Source organism: Muscardinus avellanarius (genome assembly GCF_963383645.1).
Source record: "Muscardinus avellanarius genome assembly, chromosome: 14".
NCBI classification, from domain to species: Eukaryota; Metazoa; Chordata; class Mammalia; order Rodentia; family Gliridae; genus Muscardinus; species Muscardinus avellanarius.
In genome coordinates this window covers 36,032,345-36,048,770 of record NC_137800.1, presented here as the reverse complement: position 1 = coordinate 36,048,770, position 16,426 = coordinate 36,032,345, and the positions used below count along the sequence as shown (strand labels likewise).

Here is a 16,426-nt window from a genome sequence, read left to right as displayed (position 1 = left end):
TCTTACGTCAGCGAGGCTGGCTTTGAACCTGCGAGATCCTGTCTCCGCCTCCCAAGCACAGGGATTACAAGCGTGCGCCACCACGCCCGCCCGGCAGGATTACAGGTTCAAGGCAAATCTTAACAATTGAGTGAGATCCTGTTTTAAAACAAAACAAAAAGTTTATTTTATTACTTTCTTTTCTGGTACTTAGGGTGGAACCCAGGGGCTTTCTACCTCCGGGATATACTCCCAGACCTATTTTATACTTTATTTGGAAACAGGGTCTCACTAAGTTGCTGAGAGCCTAAGTAGCTGAGGCTGGCTTTGAACCTGCGCGATCCTCCTGTCTCAGCCTCCCAAGCACGGGGATTACAAGCATGCGCCACTATGCCTGGTTCAAAAGATGATTTTTTTTTTTAAAGGCTGGGGATGTAGAGGTAGAATGGCCCTAGGTTCAATCCCCAACACCAAATAAATAAGTAGTAACTTAAATAATGTAATTAATTTATTCATTTTACTTAAATAACTAAATAAATAACTCCTAACTTAAAATCTTAAAGGAATGTTCATTTGTCTCAGTGTAAATGACCCAAATCAAATATACTTACTACATTCTGAAGTATGCTGGTATATTCCTAGAAAATTTTCTTTTCAGCAAATCTTAAGATAATATGCTTACTCAGGATACATGCACTCTTTTTTTTTTTTTTTTTTTTTTTTACCTTTTGTTGGTTCCAGGAGCAAATTCACATTCTTAGCAAGCTAACACCAAAAAGATCCTTAGAGGTCATGTTGACCCACTTCTTTCTGATATAAAGAAAGAATCTGAGTCTCAGAGAGGTGAGACTTCCAGAAAAGATTATTTTTAGGGATTAATTTTAATGTGAATCCAAGTATCTTTAATGATAAACCTACATTGGTAATACACCTGCACCAGAGCCCACCTACCAAATCTCACTTTATTCTACCAGTTAATTAAAGCTATATTCTTTTTATTTTTACAGTACTTTATTAGTTTTTATTTAGGAAGTAGAACTTCTACTTTATCCCAACATTTTCTTCAGAGGTAGACTTTGTTTTTATATCAATGAGTTCTTCTACTCAAGCCCAAACCCTTCCAATCAAATCAAATGTGAAAAGAGCTGAATGTAACTGCATTTCAGGAGGTATATTTGGGATCTCTTCACCTACAGTTATAGAACAAAGATCCTTAGACTCCTGGACTACATGGCTATTTTAAATTTCTGCTTCACAATGTGCTTTTGACATATTAAGTTCCACATGAAGTGGCTTTAAGAAATTGTTCCCAATCTTTCCGAGTTCTGGCCATAATCCAGTCTGTCATTTTCATCATCTCTGATAACTAAATACCTCAATAAATCTAATGAAGCCATAATGCTGTCTGAAGTTTTAAGTAAATCTGTTTTAGCACCTTCTGGGAGACACAGTACCAAATCTAAAAGAGAATCCGCTGTGGTCCTGTAAACTATCCTTTATGTGTTTTCTTAAGTGACATGTCAGTTTGATTTTTTATATTTTGAATAATAAAGGACTCCACACCTGAGTGATTACTTGTACTCAATAAGCACCTACAGAATGTATGTTTGCCTTGTGAATCCAACTTGTTGATACATAGCTGAAGCATAGCTAAACTCTTTTTTTCTCAATGTCTCAATGTGGCAAAGTGTCATTACTTTGACTAAGCCCTGAGGTACTGTAAGAAAACTCTTGATTTCTAAGTAGTGGTAAAGGAGACTGTTGTCTTCTATTCTCAATGAACTATTCTCAGCAGTTCCAATCCTTTGGAGAAAATAGATTCTTCTGTTTTTTGCAAGAAACGTCAACATACCCCATATTAAACTGCAAAAGATATGATGGGCTTAAGACCATTGAAAGCTGATCAGTGCCGATGCCCTGAACAAATACTAGATACGCGAAAGAAACCACAGAGTCTGCTAATTGTTTGTCTTCTTCCTCAAGCTCCAGGTAGTCCCAAGTCCTCTTTTTCCTTCCATGATTAAAAATAGTTTGGGGGAAAGGGTATCCAACTGCTGATCAAAAGCCTATTATTTCAGGTGAAAACACCTTAAAGGATCATTCCCAGCTTCCTCAGGCTGTTAGAGGAATTGTGCTGTCAGCAAAGGCCACTTCAAGCTTTTGAAACAAAGCTTCAGCAATTCATCCTTTAATTTTTCTTTTTCATTTGCCTTGTTTTCTTTGTCATTAATGACTTCTTCCACAAAGGGTTTAGCAAATTCTGTTAAGGCCTTGCAACATTGACAAAGGCCATAGTCATCTGTTTGCATTTGTTCTTTTGAGTATGGAACAGGAAGGAGAGAGAGTTGACTCCAAAGGTAGACAATGCTAATCCAACTGAATATGCCTTGTTGTCACGAAGTTTCTGAATCACTGTTTTTAATGGTTGAAGTAAATGAAGACTAATTTGGGATATCTGTTTTCCAGAGGGCTCTTCAATCAGTTCAAGCAAACCCAACAATAATTCCTTTGGGTTACATAACTTTACCAATAAATCAAGCATAAGAAAATAATCTTTTATCAGGTTCATTTTTCCATAAAAGGCATTGAACAACAAGGCCAATGAGATTCCAGGCCATTGTCTTGATGATGATCTGTGATCTCTCTGTCTCGGCCTCTCAGGTCCGGGGATTACAAGTGTGTGCCACACCTTGTTCTTTTCATTTTGAGTAATTTCTAATAGTTGTTCCATGTGCCCTTCTTCTATGCATCTTTGGCCTGCTAACTGAAATAGACCAAAGTCTTCTTCTGTAAAGTCATGCTCTTCTAGGATTTGACATCTCATTATTACAGACTGAAGTTCCTCCACAGCCACTCCTAATTATTCTCCTAGGAGACGTTGTGCTCCTCTGCATTGATGCCACTTGGGCCGCGCCCCTGGCCCCAAACTATATTCTTTTTTTTTTTTTTGGTGGTACTGGGGTTCCTGGAAACCCTTCTACCTCCGGGCTACACTCCCAGACACCTATTTTTTATTTGGAAACAGGGTCTCTTAAGCCAGCACGGCTGGCTTCGAACCTGCGCGATCCTCCTGTCTCCGCCTCCCAAGCGCGGGGATTACAAGCGTGCGCCACCACGCCTGGCCCAAAACTATATTCTTAAATGATTCATTGCTGAAGACATTGGCATACACATAATCTGTCCTATATCACCACTATCAAATTGATTTTATGGGTATAAAAATTTAACTTTTCAAAAATGTTTAACATTTACCTCCACATAGCACTAATATAGCCACTGTACTATGTTCATTAAATAGCATGTGAGAATAACTAACACCCTATAATGGATTGGATCTGAGATGTCCCCCCCAAAATTTCATGTTGAAAGTCTAGTCCTCAATGTAGCAAGGTTCAGAGGTGGGGTGTGGTTGGAGGAGGTGGGCCACTGGAAGTGTGACCTTAAGGACTAGATCTATCCCTGACCCCTTTCTCTGTCTGCTTCCCTCTTCTTCCTGGGTACCATGAGTGGAGCAGCTTTCCTCTTACACTTGCACCTGTGATGTTTCTGCCTTGGAGCCTGCCAACTATGAGTGAGCCTTTAAAACCATGAGCCAAAAGAAAAGCGTTTCTCCTCTAAATTGCTCTTGCCATAGGGGGAAAAAAAAACTGACTAACACATATGTAGGTCTTCAACACCTGGTGAATCTAATTCTGACCGTATGAAATTTAGAGAAAAAAGATATAGAATACACTAGGCGGTATCTTATGTATCATTGACAAGTCCAATATGTTTAAGAATTTTAAGAAAGTGCAAAGAGTTTAAGAGTTAAGAGAATTTTGAGAATGTTTTGGTTTAGATTAGCATTTGAAGAATATTATGCTAAAATAATAATTATGCTAAAATATTAAACATTTAGTAAAATAATAAATATTTAATTTTTTTGGTGGTACTGGGGTTCCTGGAAACCCTCCTACCTCTGGGCTTCACTCCCAGACCAATTTTATATTTTTATTTGGAAACAGTGTCTGTTAAGCCAGCGAGACTGGCTTCAAACCAGTGCGATCCTCCTGTCTCCGCCTCCCAAGCGTGGGGATTACAAGCCTGCGCCACCACGCCCGGCAATATTTAATTTTAATAATAAGTAAAATAATTATGCTAAAAATGTTTTAGAAATGGATAGTGGTGATGCTTGCAGGATATTGTGAATAGCTTAATGCCACTAACTTGTACACTTAAAATGGTTAGAGCAAACATTAAGGTTAAAATGGCAAAAAAAAAAAAAAATTTTTTTTTGGTACTGGGGATGAAACCCAGGGGCTTTCTACCTCCAGGCTATACTCTCAGACCTATTTTATATTTTATTTGGAAACAGGGTCTCACTAAGTTGCTGAGAGCCTTACTAAGCATGATCTTCCTGTCTCAGCCTCCCAAGTACAGGGATTATAAGCATGCGCCACCATTCCCGGCTTAAAATGGCAAATTTTGTGCTATGCATATTTGCCAGAATAAAAAATTCTAGGGAGTAATAAGGATACAAGGGGGACTTTAGATGATGGAGAATAAACCTCAGTGGAGCAAAAGAGGTGGTCCAGAGGGGGTGTGGGAGGGAGAATTAAAGAGGAAACATACCCAAGCCAGTCTCAATATCATGTATGGGGAAGGTGGGGGAGTGGGGAGAGAGCCAGGGGAAGCCCACCAAGCGCTGCGTACATGTATGTCACTGTCATTATAAACTGCGTTATGATGTGAGACTATAATGTACCAGTATGTCTATTAGAATGCAAAAACATCATTACGACAAGTGAAATTAGCCAGTACAGAAAGACAAGTGCCAAATGATCGCATTCATATATGGAATATAAAAGACATTGGTCTCATGGGAGTTAAGAATAGAATGGTGGTTGCCAGAAGCTGAGAAGAAAAGGGGAAGAGAGAAACGGGAGGATCCAATCAATGTGCACTCAGTTACGGTTAGACAGGAGAGTTCTGGTATGCTATTGCACAGAGGGTTCACATAGAGATATTTTCATATATATATATATATGATAACATAATATAACGATATGTAGATATTGTTATCTATATAACAATAATGTACATTTCAAGAAGCTGGAAGAAAGGATTTTAATTGTTTTCCCCATAAAGAAATGGCAAGCATTTGAGGAGATTGATATGGTAACCCTGATATCAACTTTATATATATGTAGATCAAAACATCCCATTGTACCCTATAAATATAAACAAATTTGTGCTTTTATCCATCAAGACATAAGTTTAATTTGAATTTAAAACACAATATAGCTGTCATAAAACTTTAAGTCCTAAAAAAGAGAAGGATGAAGCAATATATACATTTAAATAGTAATAACAGTGAAAGGTGTGTAATGGGAAGTTCATGAGTCGTCCTCAGGGACAAGGTCAGAAATTGGGAGAGTCTGTTTCCTTCCCGGCTTCGTTATCCTACACCGCAAGCCCATCAACTAGGACGTATTTATTCTCCCACTTCTTTACTCCCTTATTTCTAGTCACTGATTAGAGAGCTTGGAGAGATTTAAGGTGGAAAACAAATGGGATGTGTTTCATCTGGGAGGGAGAAGTCTTAGGGGAGACCAGGACAGCTGTGTTCGAATATTTACAGAGCTGTCAGGGAGAGTAAAGGGTAGGCTTATTCTCTGTGTTCCAGACGACCGAAATGGGATTTCATGAGAGGCAAGATCTGCCTCTGATAAAGAATATTACTTTAATAGATAGGACAATTTATACGTGGAATAGACGTGTTGGAATGGCAGAGGTGGATAAACAGAGGCTGAGTATGTAGCCAAGGGGATGGTGCCATCAGATGGGAATTTGGACCAGCGGGTCTGAGTGTTTACCACACATCAGGAAGAAGAAGGGTTTTCATGAAGCTGGGACTTTGAAGGGTATTTAATAAAGGCGCTCTTTGCAGAGGTGTGAGAAAGATTGTGAGATCAGTAAGGGATGTTGGGGCATCTGAGAACTAGCAACGGTGTGAAGGTCTTACCATCTAGCCTGGAGGAGCGAGGGGGTGTTGCTGTTCATGGAGCCCAGTGGAGCTGTGGAGGAGGGGTCACCAACAGCAGAAAGGACTGCTAGAGGAAGCAGCCATTGGAGCAGTGGGTGAGCACTTCCAGCCCTCCAGCTCCTACATTTATCTCTCCTCTCTCACTGCAAAGCCAGATAAAAGCCAGAAGGCTTTGGAGCTCAGGTGTTACTGCCTGTGCAGAGGGATGAACTTCCTAAGGCGCTGCGCAGAGCAGAGCATTGTGACTCTGAGGTTTCTTTCATCTCTGAGATCTGTGCACTTTGAGGCTATGATGTGCTTGCTTCACATAGCCAACGGCCCAGTTTTCACCTCCCCACCCAAACTTGAAAGGAGCAAAAGACCTGGAGATTACACCTGATACTCTGCGCATCATCATGTGAAAGTACAGAGGTGCTTAGGTTATCTGGCCAAATCCATGCAGGTCAGAGAAATATCCCAGAAAGCTGAAAGGTAGGAAAGAAGCTGTCAGTTGGTCCACATATATTTATTAAGCACCTACTGTGAGCTAGACACTGTTGTAAATGCTGTAGATTTATTGATGAGTGAGGCAGATATTCCTCTCCTCATATATGCTAGAAACATGAGGCCAACAGTAAATATATAAGCTATCAAAAAACACAGTAAAGCTGGGCGTGGTGGCGCACGCTTATAATCCCCGCACTTGGGAGGCGGAGACAGGAGGATCACGCAGGTTCGAAGCCAGCTTTTGCTGGCTTAAGAGACCCTGTTTTCAAATAAAAAAATATAAAATAGGTCTGGGACTGTGGCCCGGAGGTAGAAGGGTTCCATCCCCAGTACCGCGCGCGCGCGCGCGCACACACACACACACACACACACACACACACACCAAAAACAGTAAAGTGGTTAAGATCATGAATTATTTCCTAGTTGTGTGACCTTTATTAAGTTACTTGACCTGTATCTAAGGTCCACATCTATAAGAAGGGATAAATTATTGTACCTTCCAAGAAGGGCTTATTTGAAGATCTAGCTAGTATTTAGTATATCTAAAGTATTTAGGACAGTGCCTAGCACACAGAAGCATTGTATATAAACTTTTGCTATTATTATTCAGCACAACTAAGTACTAGGTGATAGAAGAGCTAACGCAGAAAAATGCAGAGAAAGAGAATGGTGGTTATGAGCATGGTAGAATGGTGGGTTTGGAAGCTGGAGGGCTGGAGTTCAGACTCGCCAACATCAGAGAAGAGCTGAAGGTTCTGGAAGAAGCAAAGAAGCCACCACTTCAACCCTCCTGAGGGCTATCAAAGTCTACAAAAAAAACAAAAGTCTACAGAAAGTGTACTCTTCCTATCTGTTGCAATAAAGATTCTAATCATTCTTTTGGTTATTTAAAGGCAAAAGGCAGAAGGAACAGATGCAAAAAGAGGAAGAAAAATAGTGTGTAAGAAGCTGGGCGTGGTGGTGCATGCTTGTAATCCCAGCATTTGGGAGGCTGAGACCGGAGGATCGCGGTTTGCAAACAGACTCAGCTACTTAGTGAGGCCCTCTGCAACTCAGTGAGACCCTGTTTCAAAATAAAGAATAAAGCCAGGCATGGTGGTGCACACTTGTAATCCCCGCGCTTGGGAGGCGGAGACAGGAGGATCGCACGGGTTCAAAGCCAGCCTCAGCTACTCAGTGAGGCTTCCAACAACTTAGTGAGACCCTGTTTTCAAATAAAATATAAAAAAGGTCTGGGAGTATAGCCCGGAGGTAGAAAGCCTCTGGGTTCCACCCCCAGTACCACCAAAAAAAACCAAACAAACAAAAAACCCAAAAAAACAAAATAAAGAATAAAAAAAAATAGGGCAGGGGCTGTAGCTCGGAGGTTGAATGCCCCTGGGTTCCATCCCCAGACCTGAAAAAAAAAAAAAAAAAAAGAAGAAAAGAAAAAAGAGAAAGAAAGAAAGAAAGAAGAAAAGAAAGAAAGTAGTGTCTAAGAGTTCAGGCTCTGAAATCAAACTAGCCCAATTTTAACTCCCAGCTCTCCCCTTTACTGTGATATGACCTGAGCTAAATTTTCAGCCTTGTTGATAATCAGTTTCCTCTTTTGGAGACCATCAGACTCTCAGAACTGAAGGAGATATTTTATGGTTCCTGCTTATCACAGTTCCAGAACAGTCTCAGGGACTAGTGGGTGTTGTTACTATTGCTTAGTGCTATTGTTATAAAAAGAGAGAGAGTGAGGCTGGGCCTGGTGGCGGCTCTGGAGGCGGAGACAGGAGGATCACACAGGTTCAAAGTCAGCCGTGCTGGCTTAAGGGACCCTGTTTCCAAATAAAATATAAAATAAGTCTGGGAGTGTAGCCCGGAGGTAGAAGGGCTCCATCCCCAGTACCACCAAAAAAATAAAAATTAAAAAGAGAGAGAGAGAGAGAGAGAGAGAGAGAGAGAGAGAGAGAGAGAGAGAGAATATGAGAGAACTTGTGTTCTATTTGCAAAGAGTGAGCGTAGCAAGATCCTGGTGCATTTTTGCCTTAGTTTTTTGTATGCTATAACAACTGATGGAGGACAGCTTTTAGATTTCTTCCCCCATCTCTGAAGCATGTGATAGGGTCCTTTGAACGAGAGCTGCTCATGTTCTGCATACGTAGTTATCTGAAAGATTCCCGTGGCTCCATAAGAGAGCAAGCTAGGTTAATGACAAAATTCAGTACTTGAACCATGTGGGGTTTTTTTGAGAAATTATTTGGATACTTTGAGCTCAAAAACAGCATTAGTGAAATGGGTCCTGGTGAGAGCTAACTAGAAAATTGGCACTTTAAAAATGTTATATTTTTTTTTCTGCTAATTCTTCTTTAGCACATCTATTCTCTGAAAGGTCTTACTGTGATGATTTTAAGAAATTAGCCCATTTCAAAAATACCTGCTAATTTTTGCCCTGGTAGTTGCCAATAAATCAAACTTCAGTGGTGCATAAAGAGTAAAAAAAATAATAATAATAATGGACACTCTCCTTCCCTCCTCTCCAGAAACACTTGTTTGCAAATTGCTTATAAGGCACCAATAAATGCATGAGTGACAAAGTTTAGTTTTTATTTTTAAATGACAAGTTCTGCTTTCTACCAGGAATAGTAAACTGCTGAATTCCTAGATAGTTGTGTTTCTTTCTATAAAATACTTTGAATAGGTCTTTACTTTTACTTCTCTATTCTGTTATTAACCTAAAATACTTATTTGGAATAATGGGGGTTCATCTATTCCTTTGAGGGGGAACAAAAGGAAAAGATTTATTACTTCAAACCCAGTACAGCCCCATATTATCAATGAAAACCTAACTAGAAATAAAGTACTTTTAAAATTCTTATTCAAGCCACACATGGTGGCATATGTTTGTAATCCCAGTGCTTGGGAGGCTGAGACAGGAGGACCACAGGTTTGTGGCCAGCCTCATCGACTTAGTGAGGCCCTCAGCAACTTAGTGAGACCCTGTTTTAAAATAAAGAATTAAAAAAAATAGGGCTGGGGATATTGCTTGAAGGTAGCATGTCCCTGAGTTTAGTCTTTAGTACCAAAAAATAAATCCTTATTCAAAGTAGGAATATATTATACTGCAATGTGCCACAAAATAGTAACTTAACTTTTAAAACTAATTTTGAACTGGGCATGGTGGCACATGCCTGTAATTACACTACTTGAGAAGCTGAGACAGGAGGATGGCAGGTTTAAGACCAGCCTCGGCAATTTAGCGAGACTCTCAGAAACCTAGCAAGACCCTGTTTCAGAACAAAACATTTAAAAAAGCAGAGGGTGTAGCTCAGAGATAGAATGCCTCTGGGTTCAATCCCCAATAACACACACACACTCACACACACACACACACACACACACACACACACACACACACAAATAACCATGAAATTCTAAAGTTCAAAACACATCTAAGGAATAATTTATAATTTTATAAGTCTTGGGATCAAAACTGTTACTGATTCAGACTGGCTGGACTTTACTCTTTGGTAAGTAAAAGAAATAACATCAGAAATTATTTTCATGTTTTCATTTTTAGCAGTTTGGCAGTTAGTGTCAACATAAAACTTTCAAAATAATAAGAACGAATGAACGATGGTCGGCAACATAGAAAAGTCCTATAAATTTTTCCTTTTCCCTTTTAGAGCTTAATGGTTTATTTAGCACAGAATATGCGAAGGAGAATCTCACTCTGACATCTGAAGAAGTCTCCTCCCCCCTCTGCCTTTGGAGAAAGCTTACCTCTTTGTGAGCCAAGAGAAGCTCCTGATTCACCTAGAGAGGCAGATATCTCGCTGAAGCACTTCTCAAGTCAAATCATTTGCTTCCCGTCCTTACCAATTTGGCAGAAAGATTCTCTTCCGGGAACCATTAGCGGTCATGGTCACGTGTCTCTTGCAGAGGAATTGGCTCCTGCGCTCCTTCCTCAAGGAGGATGTACTGGCTTGATGTCAGGGGCTTCAGTATGTGTGACTTCTTGTCTGAATCCCCCACTGAGCCCTTGTTTTCTTCTTCCCCAAAGGTCGTGTCCTACACAGTGTCCCCACTGTGCTGGGTCAGCAGGAACACAGGGTGACCATTATTGTGCATCAGTATTTGCCTAAACCTAGAGAAAATACGATGATCATCATTGATTTCACCCTGAGATTTCCCCCACAAACAATATTGTCATACATACAAAGTGGTTATTTGTTTTTACTCCTAAGGGGTTTATAAGAGGTGAAGATGGATTCTCTGCTTTTCAGTTTGGACAGGACACTAGTGAATAGTGGGTATGATGCAGAGGATGGCTGATTCAATCTTCTTATTTCTACTAGTAATCACACACTTTTCAAACAAGTACAAGATCAAGGATACATTGGACCTCTCGTTTTTTTAGTAACTTTTGTGGGTTTCCAAAGAGCTTCTGAAGTGCTGCTTCCGCATTTAGAAATTAAATTAACTAAAAAGAAAAAAAAAAAAAAAAGAGACTGCGTTTTCTGAGGTTTTCCCCCAGGCTTTTTATCTGTTTAAATTAACCAGGGATTTTTCACATATTGACATAAGCATTCATTTGCTAATTTGTTGGACATTAAACCTTGTAGTGCCTTCCCCAGAATCTTGAATGAAGCTGAAATACTTGGGTCCTCGGGGCTGCTCACGTTCTGCCTCGTTCCCTAAACACATATGGTTTTCCTCCTCTCTCTTCTCAGATAAAGGTCAGGCTGATCGCCTTAAGGAAAGAATGAGTTAAATGGACCAATATTCTAGGCCTGGATCTAAAAAAAAAACCCGGCCTTTTCAGAGGCCCCTTAGCACCTGCAGCAGCAAGGTCATTTGCACATACATAAATAAATAAATTAACAATGAATAAATAATTTAATCCCAGCCACACAATGCCACCTTGCAGATTGGAACCTCTGCAGCGCCCAGTGAATTTGTCCGTTTCTAATTCTTTTTTATAAAGTCCTCAGATACTTGCTGACTGTCGGGCTCATTTTCTTATTGTTTTCGCTTGATTAGTTCTGTATGACCTAAGGTCGCCCTTAAAATCCACATCTCTAATGAAGACTCCGGAAGGCTGATTTTTTTAGCACCCCAAGAAAGGACAGAATGTGCTTGCTGTTGCCCCATACAAAAGGGCGGAAGGTTTTCAGCCCCCCACCTCCTGAAGCAGCTCTTCAATCACCAGAGCGCAAAAGCAATTTGTGGTCTCTTTATCCCGTGCACTTGGTTGCGCTTGTGTCAAATCTCCTGGGTCTTGGAAGAACTGGGGCCACTTTCCCTTTAACCCTGCTGGGAAGCCCCATCAATGAGTAATAGCACCAGGCCTGGTCTTCTGCCTACCCATGTCTAAGGCTGTTTGGTCTCAAGGTCTCCAGCAATGATGGCGCCTAAGTGGGAGGAAGGTTGTGGTTGCTGTTGTCTTCCTCTTCTTTTTTTTTTTCCCCTTAGTTCTCGAGGATGAACCCAAGGACACTCAGGAGTTACACTCTCAGCCCTATTTTATTTATTTTTATTTGAGACAGAGTCTCACAGAGTTGCTGGAGAATCTTACTAAAATCCTGAAGCTGGCCTTGGACCTGTGATCCTCCTGTCTTAGCCTCCCAGATACTGGAAAAGTAGTCTGGGAGGTTGTGGCCTGTCCCCTTTTTCTGAACTGCACATCCAGTGGAGGTGCAGGCCCAGGGGCAGGAACCTGATCTCATTCTCAAGTCTCTCTGATCTCCCAGCCTGGGCTGGTCTTCACTTTGTGTAGTTGTGGCCACCATGTGCTACCATATTGACCACTCTCAGGTCAGTCTCTTCCAGGCCAAAGGTCAGATCTTTGACAGGGGTGAAAGCTAGACCTTCTATTTATTGATTGAATATGCTAGCCTCATTAAATGAGAACCAAATTTCTCACCTTTGTTATTATTGAAAAATTCACACAAAGATTGCTTAAATCAATATTCGGTTTCCTTCAAGAGTTCTGTTAAAGTTTCCTATGATTTTATACTGTTGAGTTCTTCAGATTTAGAAGACTTTCTTTGTAATTTTTTCTCTCCTTTCATCTTCTGGACCATCAAATAAAACCCTGCTATATGATACAGAGTCTTACAATTGTTATCTTTTCCCAACTGTGAATTCCTTGAGTACTACAGAAGACTAATGAATATCACAGTACCAAATGAAAGTCTGAAAAAGTAGACTTCACTATCCACACAGAAATCGACTTCACAATCCAATTTAAAATCTCATTGTATATCTTCTGTGATGAAATTTTAAATATGTATTTGATATACTATACTTTGGTATATTTATTTATTTATTTATTTATTTATTTATTTATTTATTTATTTTGTCTTTTGTTTTTTGGAACCGGGGATCGAACCCAGAGTGCCACACCTGCAAAGCAGGCACTTTGCCACTAAGCTACATCCCGGCCCCTACTTTGGTATATTTAAGCAGTATTCCAGAAAGAAAAATTACCTAGCCTAATTTGCCAAAGCCTTCTAAGAATTTGGTTCCATCATATGCATTTTTAAAAAGCAAACAGTTGTGGCTCCAAAGAAAGTCAAGTTACTCTTGTCGATAGAATACCATAGTCAAGGAAGCTTTGAAAGAGCACAGATCAGTGTGCATAATTAAAGGAACTCTCTGGCCACCGTCATATTTTGTGCGTTGAGGACATTCCAGTTCAAACAAGTCCTTTAGGTAAGAGAGACCAAAATCATGAATCTTACATCAGTCTGTGCCATCTCTGAGCTATTAGATGTTTTTTCAATCTCTACAATAGTGATCATCTGGGAATAGTAACAGGAAAGAGAAAATGTAACTTCAAGCACTTGGATTGCTAGTTTGTGTTCAATGTGTATTTTACTCTGGCAATTATGCTGGACGCTCTATGAGGCACTGGGACATTGTGGTAATCGATAGCTTACGTTATGAAGAAAGGAGATAGGTGTTTTTCTTTTTTAATGGTTGTACCTTTATTTTTTTTTAATTTTATTTTATTGGTGCACTGTATTCATACATCATAGTGGGATACAAACTTTTGTAGACATACATGCACACATTGCCCAGTCAGCCCCCACCCGATCCCCACCCCATTCTCTCCCCATCCCTCCCTCCCATGCTTGGCTTAGTGGTTGACATCTAGTATTATAGCAATTTATCCAAAATTAAAAATGATAATCTCACATAACAGTTTCATTTGTCTGATACCAAGCTTTTGACGTCTTAAAGATAACATTTCAATATTTCTTTTTGCTTTCTTTCTTACCAGAGAATATTTTTTTTCTTTTTTTTAGGTGAAACTATCATATATTTATTTTTCAGAAAAAAATCTATCCTGATATGGAATATGGACTCTAGATACCCAAAACAATCTCGAAGCAAAAACAAAGCTAGAAGATGTATATTTTCTGATTTCAAACCATATAAAGCTACAATAATTGAAACAGTGTAGTACTGTTCTAAAGGCAGATATATAGACCATTGGAGTTAAATACAAGCCTAGAGCTAACTTCTTCCCTATATTGTCAAGTTATTTTTGACAAGGTTTCCACGAAGATTTGGTGGTGGAAATAATAATCTTTTAACTAAATATTGTTGAAAAATAATAATTACATGGAAAAGAATAAAATTGGACCCTTACCTAATCCCACATACAAGTATTAACTCAAACTAGATAAAAGACCTAAATATAAATCTTAAGACTATAAACTTTTAGGAGAAAATCTGGGTCATAAAACCTCACAACATTGAAATTGGCAGTGATTTCTTGGATATGATTTCAATGGCACAGGCAACAGAAGAATATACAAACTCCCTAAAAAATAAAAGAAAATATTGTATATCCAAAGACAATGTAAACAGAGTTAAAAGTTACTAATAAAATTGGATAAAATATTTCCAAATGCTATATCTGAAGGTATATTAATATTCCAACTAGAAATCCTAAAAATTAACAACAATAAAGGCAAACAATACAATTTAGAGATAGGTAAAAGACTAACATAAATAATGAATCTCCACAGATAACCAATCTTAGTTGTCTGTTGGATGGAAACTCTTGTTTCTCTGGTTCTGGTGAGTGTTACCTATTTCTTCTTTGTAGTTAATCTCTTTGAGTATTTTCTCTAGCGCTGGTTTTGAAGACATAAATTCCTTCAGTTTCTGTTTGTCATGGAAGCTTTTTATTTCTCCATCTAATTTGATAGAAAGTTTTGCTGGATAGGAAATTTTTGACTGGAAGTTGTTTTCTTTCAGAGTTTGTAATATGTTACTCCAAGCCCTTCTGGCTCTCATGACTTGGTTTGGGAAGTCTGGAGTGATTCTAATTGGTTTGCCTCTGAATGTCACTTGGCCCTTTGCTTTTGTTGCCTTTAAGATTCTCTGCTTGGCTTCCACATTGGTCATTTTGACAATTATATGGCGTGGGGATCCTCTTCTCGGATCCTGTCTAAAGGGAGTTCTATAAGTTTCCTGGATCTGTGTATCAACCTCTTGCTCTATATTTGGAAAATTTTCTGCTATTACTTCCTTGAAGAGATTGTTGATCCCTTTGGTATCACTTTCTTTTCCCTCCTCTATTCCAATTATTCTTAGGTTAGCTCTCTTAAGATGGGCCCATATTTCTTCAATGTCAGATTCCTGCTGTTGGATATCTTTTTCTAGATTAGAAACTATGCATTCATTTTTGGATTGCTCATCTTCTAAGAGCGAGATTCTGTTCTCCATGTGGTCTAATCGGTTGTTTGTGCTTTGAATTGAGGCCTTTACTTCATTAATTGCATCCTTTATCTCTTTTTGACTCTCTCTGAGTTCTTTTCGAAGCACCTCTATTATTTCTACAGTTATTTTCCTGATTTGATCTTCTAGAAATCTCTGATTTTCTGTTTTATCAGGTTCTGATGTTGTGGGGTTTTGCACATTCATTACTTCAGTGTTATTCCTCTTTCCCATGATTTCGGAGGTTTGTGCCTTCTCTGGGTTCTTCCCTTGGGTCACTATGGCTTCACTTAAGGTGCTCTGGATCTCGAGTCTGTATTATCTCAGACCCCACTACTCCTTTACTGGGTTGTATCACAGAGTCTCCGACCCAGGGAGTCGATAGAGGCTGCTTTAAACTATGGGGGGTGCCAGGTTGCACGCTCTCCTATGGTGTGATATCTCTGCCACCACCACTCCCTCACTGGGTCAAGTCCCAGGAGGCCCAATACTGGGATTTCTCCTCTGTGGCCCGCAATTTGACTCACTGTTCTTGAGTACGTAGATGTAGTTGTACTGGACTCGGTGAATTCACTGCTGCTGCCGCCGCCGGTGGCAATATGGCGCCTCTGCCACGCCCTCGGCCATGAGGCTGGCGTAATTTTTCTTCTCTGGTTTTGATTTCCACTCTGAATCCCTGCAGCGTGTGCTGAGCTCAGCCACTGGGAGCTTTAAATGCTGTCTGCGCCGAAAGATCCCGCCTGGCTGTTCCGCATCGGCTCACCTCGGCTTGTTGTAGCCGTCCGCTGAGTTCGCCGCTGCCGCCGGCAGTATGGCGCTGCTGCCGTGTCCTCGGGCGCGTGTGTCTCCTCTGTGGCCCTGAGCTCTGTTCTCAGTCCGCTTTCTCTCTGGAGCCTGGTGGTTTTTTTGTTTTTCTGGTGATGGTGTTTTCTGGCTATGAAAGGCGCTCTTTTTGTGGTAATGGAGATTGGTTGTTAGCGGGACTCTTAAGCCCCGCTTTTCTCGGTCGCCATCTTCCCGGAAGTCCACCTTTATTTTTTTCAGGAGAAGGTTACTCCGTGTTATTGACAATAAATTCCATTAAATGTTCTAAGTTTTGTAAAAAGCAATTTATGATAAAGCAACAGTGTCTATACTCTGAGAAAAACAGATATAAGCAGAGACCCTGAAAAATAGTAAAAAAAAAAAAAAAAAAAACCAGAAATGCAGCACATGCCAAGTTGAGAAAGCAAT

At 39.9% G+C, this 16,426-nt stretch overlaps 1 pseudogene across 1 annotated transcript in view; it reads right to left on the bottom strand.

Annotated features, from left to right (window-relative positions):
- Window positions 1-1,020: 1,020 nt before the first annotated feature.
- Window positions 1,021-16,426, bottom strand: part of LOC308273125 (glomulin-like) — a 28,431-nt pseudogene continuing 13,025 nt past the window's right edge. The window contains exons 4-8 of the transcript in view: window positions 5,984-6,071; window positions 3,444-3,544; window positions 2,669-2,835; window positions 1,576-2,612; window positions 1,021-1,384 (exon numbers count right to left, since the gene is read on the bottom strand). The product of the transcript in view is annotated as a glomulin-like (transcript). The remainder of the gene's footprint in view (window positions 1,385-1,575; window positions 2,613-2,668; window positions 2,836-3,443; window positions 3,545-5,983; window positions 6,072-16,426) is intronic.